General features: G+C 39.5%; 1 pseudogene; it reads right to left on the bottom strand.

Moving 5' to 3' along the window:
• Nucleotides 1-5,701: 5,701 nt before the first annotated feature.
• Nucleotides 5,702-6,060, bottom strand: LOC109676002 (small ribosomal subunit protein uS10-like; annotated as a pseudogene).
• Between the last annotated feature and the right edge of the window lie 1,299 nt (nt 6,061-7,359).

Here is a 7,359-nt window from a genome sequence, read left to right on the forward strand (position 1 = left end):
GCAGCCTCCACCCAGCTTTCAAAGGATGCCCACAGAGCATCAGGGATGGGCAGAGAAACAAAGAAGAGGAGACACAGAACAAAGCACACACTGAAGCAATGCATAAGTGACCCTTGGTGTGGTTCTGTTCCTTATACTTCAGTTTTTTAGATCCAGCAGCATACAAAGCCACTTGAGATTGCTGGAATTACCCAGCTCATATGCAGGAGTTCTCTTGTGCAGACTGTATCCAGGAAAGCAGTGAGATGGGGCTTTTGGAGTCTTGTGGGCCCAACCATTACTGCAGTTTGTGTAGAGGCAGGACGTCAAGTCACAGTGGACTATCCATTAACCCTAAGGACCAGGTGACTGAGCACAGTGTTTTGGGGATTTTCTTGTGGCTTTTTAACCAATTTCTTCTTTTTCACATACTCTTTTTCAGTGTAAATGTCTTCTCTTTGTCAGTCCTACTACTGTATTTTGGAAGTACTTAATTATTTTGCTTTCATGTGTTCCTCATACCTGGAGTCTCACACAGATATCTGATTCAGATTATGTTTGCAGTAGACTTTGGACTTGCACTTTAAAATTGATGCTAGGATAATTAAAATCTTGGAAGCTTTTATGATGGAGTACACTTTTAGTATTCAATGTGGACATGATTTGCATGGAGAAATGTATGACTCAAATGCATGGCCCCCTCACCATCCATGTGTTGGAACTTGACTGCTGAAGTGATAAATTAAGATATAGGGCCTCCTGCAGGAAATTAGTCCAAGAGACATGTGGTCATATAGATGGAATTAGTGTCCCCCTATCTAGGCTTCACAAAGTGATTAGATGTCTGGTCACCATCCTGCAATTAAAGAATCTAGTTAACATCTCTTCTGCAATGGCAGGATGTGGAAATCAGATAAAGTTGGAAACAAGGACCCCACTCTGATCAGACAATGCATTGACCATTGCCTTGTTCTTGGACACCTAGATTCTTGGACACCTCTGCCTCTAGATATAGGAGAAGCAAACGTGCATAATTTTTAAGTTGCTCAGTCTGGGGTATTTTATAATAGAAGAAATGTCAGAGTGAGAAATGGACTAAGACACCCCTAAGTTTGTTCCCTGCACTAGTCACACTATCATCCTAGGAGGGTGTTCTGAAAACATCATCAAGGAAATTCCTCCAGGAGCCACATCAGAGATTGACTGGATCCACTCTTGAAGAGAGCAGGCCAGGTACAGGGCATGGATTTTTAAGATCTAAATTCTTGTAAATGTTCAAAAAATTATCATGTACTTCCACAAAAGTACAAAGACTGTGACATAACAGTGCACTGGATGCTTGTGAACATTCACAAATTTCATTACAATGAAGGTTTGATAAAATATTGAGATATGGAAAATACCCAACAAGGCACAAAAACATGATGAGAAATCATATTTTTTGACAGTGTAACCCAGGGTGGCCTCCAAATTGAGCCAAATACCTCACCATGCTATTAACTAGGATTAGAATTGAACATCAGCACAGGTGGCAGGTATATCATATTTTTTCTATGTTATCATTAATGTCAAACTGCCCCAGCACTCTCAGATCTACTCTGGTTCTTGACCTCTTTGAGAATTCTACCCTGAGACTGATATATAGCAGGAGGACCTGCAAATAGATTCTCCCTCTGCTCATAAAACCAGATCAGCCCTGACTCTGCACTTGAGGGAAAGAAGCCCAGCTCTAGATTCCCAGCTGATCCCATTCAGTGATCATCACTGAATACAGACCACTCCGCCTGGACTTGGGGATGAGATGAGTTTTTCTTGTGATTATTTTAAAAGGTGATTTGTGTAGAAAAGGGATACTAAGTGTGTGTGTGTAGACATGAGTGAGAGGAACAGTTGGTATATGTGAAAATTTCCTGACCAGGATTCTCTGTCATTGCAAGGGTCCAATGAGAAGTACAGCAGGTGGAGTCTGGAGGAGGCTAGGCACAGCCTGCGGGGTCCCTGAGTCTCTCTGGTGCAGCCTCTGGATTCATCTTCAGCGATTACCTCATGAATTGGTCTCGACGGGCTCCAGGGTAGGGGCCAGAGTGTGTTGCATGCATTAGAAACAAAACTAATAGTACACCACAGAATACAATGTATCTTTTCACCATCTCCACAGACAATGACAAGAACATGCTGTATCTGCAAATAAGCAGCTACAGAGCTGATTATACAGCCACATATTACTGTTCAAGACACATTGCCAGGACATCAGTGTGAGCCCTAAGCCCAACTTTGAGAGCTTGTTTGGAGGTTCTAGCAGGGGAGCGCAGCTACTCGTATACCCTTGACCGAAGAACGGTCCTCCTCTATCGGGGATGGTCGTCCTCTTCGACCGAGCACGCAGCTTCGGGAGGGATGCACATGGAGCGGTGAGAGAGGAAGGGGACACCCGCCTAGCCAGCCAGATCAGCCGAATCAACCCTGGCGATCAATGGGGTGACAGATGTCGCAGCCAGATCGCCCTCACATCCTAAACCCAACTTTCCTGGAGGGATGCTCAGGACCAGCAGTTGGTGCTCAGGACACATGGAGTTCTGGTTCAGCCTCAGGAGCAGAAAGAAATATATATATATTGAAAAGAAAGGAGTGGATGAAGCAAGCTGTCCAGTGTAGTCCTAGCCTTAGGTGTTAGTGATGGATGTATGTGTTTATTTCTGTATTCATTTATTCTGTCATTTATTTATTTATTCATTTATATACTTATGTATTCACTGATTCATCTATGAATTTATATTTTTGATGGCCCAGAAACCTTCAAAAAATTAGGAACTGCACTGGACAGCTTGTTTCATCCCTGGTTTCCTTTTGGCAGGCCTTAGGGATAAAAGGAATATAGAGGGACAAAACCTCCAGTAGGAAGCAGCTGGTGAGGTAGTTAATGCCATAGTGCACTGTCCTAGAAGTGGAAAGTCCTGAGTTTGAGTTCTGAGTACACCTGGAAGCAGGCTTTCTTTTTTTCCTTTTCTTTCTTCCAGCTGGACTCTACAGGCTCACACCTGCTTATCTAAAGAATCAGGACAGAGATCAGGGACATTGCATTGCCTATAATACACGGGCAAAAACTGGCAAGTGCACAACTCACACACACACTCACACACACTCTCTCACACAGACACCACACACACACACACTCACACACATGCACACACACACACACACCTAACATGCAAACATACACAACCTCATGCACATACATACATACACAAATACACTCACACACACACAGATACACACACATATATACTCACACACATGCACTCCCACACCCTCTCACAAACATACACTAACTCACACACATATACACCCACTTTCACACTCACATACTCACCCCCACAAGTAAATCCTCACACACATACAACCTCAAACATATACACAGTTCACACACTCACACACATATATAGTCACACATATGCTCACACACACATACACCCAAATACTCTAACACACATACACACTAACACACATACACTCACACACATGCACACACTCACACATATACACACTCTCACACAGAGACATACACATTCACACACTCACTCACAAACACATACACTCACACACATAACCAAACAATAAAAATAAATATATATACATATCAATAAATACACAAATATGCAAATGAGAAAATACATAAATGAATGGAAATATAAATGCTTGACTATCTAAATAAACACATAACATAAATGAATGAAAGAATGCTCAAACTAATACATAAATGAAGGAAAACATAAATACATACATAGAATTATCAATAAATATACATATATATGTGAATAAATCCATTTATGTATTTATTTATGCATTGATATGTGTATGTATTTCTAGATTTATTTTGGTATTATAGTCATTTTTACTATGTTGATTGCCAGTACATGAGCATGGGAGATCTTTCCATCTTTTGTAGAATACCTAGATCTCTTTCTTCAGTGGTTTGGAGTTCTCCTTGTAGAGGTCATTTTTATCTTTGTTAAGTTTATTTCTAGGTATTTGATTTTTTTGGAGGCTATTGTAAATGAAATTGCTTTCCTACATTCTTTCTCAATTTTTTCATCATTGGTGTATAGAAAGGCTACTGATTTTTATAAGTTGATTTTTGTATCCTGCTACATTGCTGAAGCTGTTTATTTGATATTTGTACCTTATTCACCCTCCTACACCCTCTCTGTATATCCTCCTCCTTCCCACTGGTACCAACACCCCCAGATTAGAATGGAAATTGGAACACTAGCTGTAGGGGATCTATGCATTGTGGTGGAAATGGCATTCCTTTCTTTGTTCTATATTTGAATAAAATTATTCTTGCATGTAATCCTTGATGGTGGTGTTTTCCTTTGAAACTCTGACAGGTGCATCAGGTGGAAGTACATGAACTTCTGATTTTGGTGGTTGACGCCGTGATGATCTTTGCTAGCTTCCCTTTAGTTGTAGCTCTACTGTGGTATTGGTAATCAGTGAGTGATGCTCTGTTTGCTAAAACTCCTCTCCTCATTTATGTTTTGTTTATTCTAGATATATTTTCTCCATAGAATTTAATGGAGTGATGACTTTGAGAATCTAACATGTCCCTAAGAAAACATTTGTCAGCCACATCAAATAAGTGAACCAAACATGCACCTGCAGAAATGGTAGACTATTTATGCAATTATTGGAAAATAATTGAAATTACTGTTTGATTTTTGTATGGTTATCTAAATTGGATTGAATGTGGAATAAGTATGAGGGGTATCAATAAAGATATTGTCAAAGTAAGGTATGAAATAAAAGTTACTACAAAAATCTTCACAAGACACTTGTCAATTGTTTGCATTAGTTTGAAACAGTGTACACCAAAAACTGTATGATGTGAGTAAATAATGTCGGTCACTTGTAATGTTACCATTTACCAAAGCAATAAAGGAAAGGATGACTTAAAGTTAATTAAATAGACAACACAAGCAGCTACCTGGATAACAGTTGGCATTAAACACAGGTATTGCTGTACAGAAAATCCTCCTTTCACTTTTGTCTCCCTAAAAGGTACAGTAAACACACAAGGGTTCACATCTTGTATGTGGCCAATCTAGACATAAAATCTATTGAAAATGATTTTGGTATGCTGTCCAAATTCTACTTTATGAGCCAGAAATTTATGGAAAATAGTGCTTATTTTGGTGCCTTGGCACCATCCTCCTAGGTCATTTAAAACAAAAATAATGAGTTTTGAGGGAAAAAAAATCTGTGATTGAAAAGAGCTGTATAGAACAGGGCTTTTTAAAAAATTCATGACTTGCATAAGGGATCACCATATATGCTAGAGTAGTACAATCTGTAGATTTTGTATATTGAGGATATTTTTTCTTAAAACCGTGTGCATATTAGTGATGTTCATTCAAGTTCTTGTTTGCATTAACTATCAGATATTAGAATAACTACAGAGGAGCTTCAGATATTATTAACTTCAGAAACCTCATTTTATAAAGAGTCTGAAGTTCAGAGAGATTTGTTAAGTAGTCATACAACCCAGGCCATATACCCAGTATTCTGAATCTTGTGTATTTCTGTTTTAATATGTGAACACCTTTCTATATCTAAGAAACATGAAATTATATTCAAATCAAAATCCATGAGGAGAATAACTTCTACTAACTCTTTTTTTTTAACAATTTATATGTCAGTTTACTAAATTAGTAAAATAGTTGACTTAGGCATCTGCAGTGGTGATTTCTACCTCCACTTGTGGCTCAGTACTGATAGAAGTAGTCTGTTTAACAATCTCAGAAGGGCTGTGCAAGTCAATGAGTTGCTGTGGATTCTCATCTGGAACCGATCCCATATCTTAGAACCTTCACAACAGAGTGTTTTTCTTGCACTGATTCTCAATGTCTTGGTCGGCATGCGGACCAGTCCTTTCACTTTGAGGATGTTTTCCTTGGCGCCACTGATCAAGTCAGCACCCACCTTCTCCAGAGACGTTACATTGCGGCTGGTAAGGGTGATTTGAATTTGGTGAATTGCCACCTCTGGCTCCACAGGGGTTTTCCCAGTATCTTTAAAAGCCATGGCTAAGGTGCAGCTTCCTGACGGACTTGTTCCTCAATGGGAGCGATCAGCGGTGAGTCAGGAGGAGGGGTAAACAGAACAAAGCTCCTCTGCACCCACAACCACATCTCCCTTAAAATGTTCTACTAACTTTTGAGTGATTTCCTCAAATCTGTTTTGTTTTACCAGCCAAGACCCTCCTTCTACACAATCAGTTCCTTGGATGGTTATTAATTTATTGTCTGTCAAAACCAAATCTATACTTCACTGATCATGTCAGGATTGGAGGTAGGCACTATTTTTCCTTAGCCATCTGGCGTACTTGTAAGTTTTATCAGTAGAGGATACTAAAAAGACTTTGCAGAACGAAAGACCTTTTCTTTGTGGTCTGACACACTCCTCCTGGCAGGGTGCTGTAGATAGGACTTCCCAGGGACCAGCCTCTGCAGCATGGATGACTTTTCCAGTGCCAGGTACTGCAGTACACATGGCTTCCCTTGTACAATTTTCTTGCAGTTTGTAGAAATCAGAAGTTCAGTGCCAACAGATTAGCTCCGATGCTTGTTTTGTAGAGAAATTCTTCTTAAGAAACACATTCTAGGGAACAACATTCCTTGATACACTGGGGAAAAGAATTTTAGCATGTTCCCACTGGAGCATGTAAGTTACCTTTCTGCCCTCCAACAAAAGCTGTGTCTTCTCTGACAAGTCCTCTCTCTTGCACTTGGAGAGAAGTGGGACATTACTTGGGTCCCCACTTCTTCTACCAGTATAGTGTCTGCCAATTTTAACTTCCATTCATGAATTGTTGAAGTTTTATTTACTTCTTACTAACCAATCACTCAGTAGTCCAATCCTTATTATAGTCAAGAATTCCTTATATTCACTTTTGTTCAATATTCTGTGTTATCTCTCTCTTCCCATTAGACAGATACACTTCACTTTACTAGGAGTTTTGTCCTCTACCTGCATTTTCTTATCTAATTCATACACATCTACCTGCTGAATATAGCACCAAATGTCACATTCTCAACAAAGCATTCCAACAGCCATCCTGATGAGTTTGGATTTTCCTAATATTTGACTTCAGTGTATGATATACATTTACTTCACAGTAAATCTGCAGTTACTAGTTCATGTATCTCTGTGATTATTTGATTAGTGAACATCTCTGCTATTCATTTCAAAATTCTGTGGCAGAAGGGGTAGTATCTCTTGTTTCTTCACACACACACACACACACACACACACACCCCTTGCTCCAGGTCTCAGACTCAGAAACACTGCAAATATTATTGGAAGAATTAAACAATATTTTAC

Source organism: Castor canadensis, chromosome 7 (assembly GCF_047511655.1).
Source record: "Castor canadensis chromosome 7, mCasCan1.hap1v2, whole genome shotgun sequence".
NCBI classification, from domain to species: Eukaryota; Metazoa; Chordata; class Mammalia; order Rodentia; family Castoridae; genus Castor; species Castor canadensis.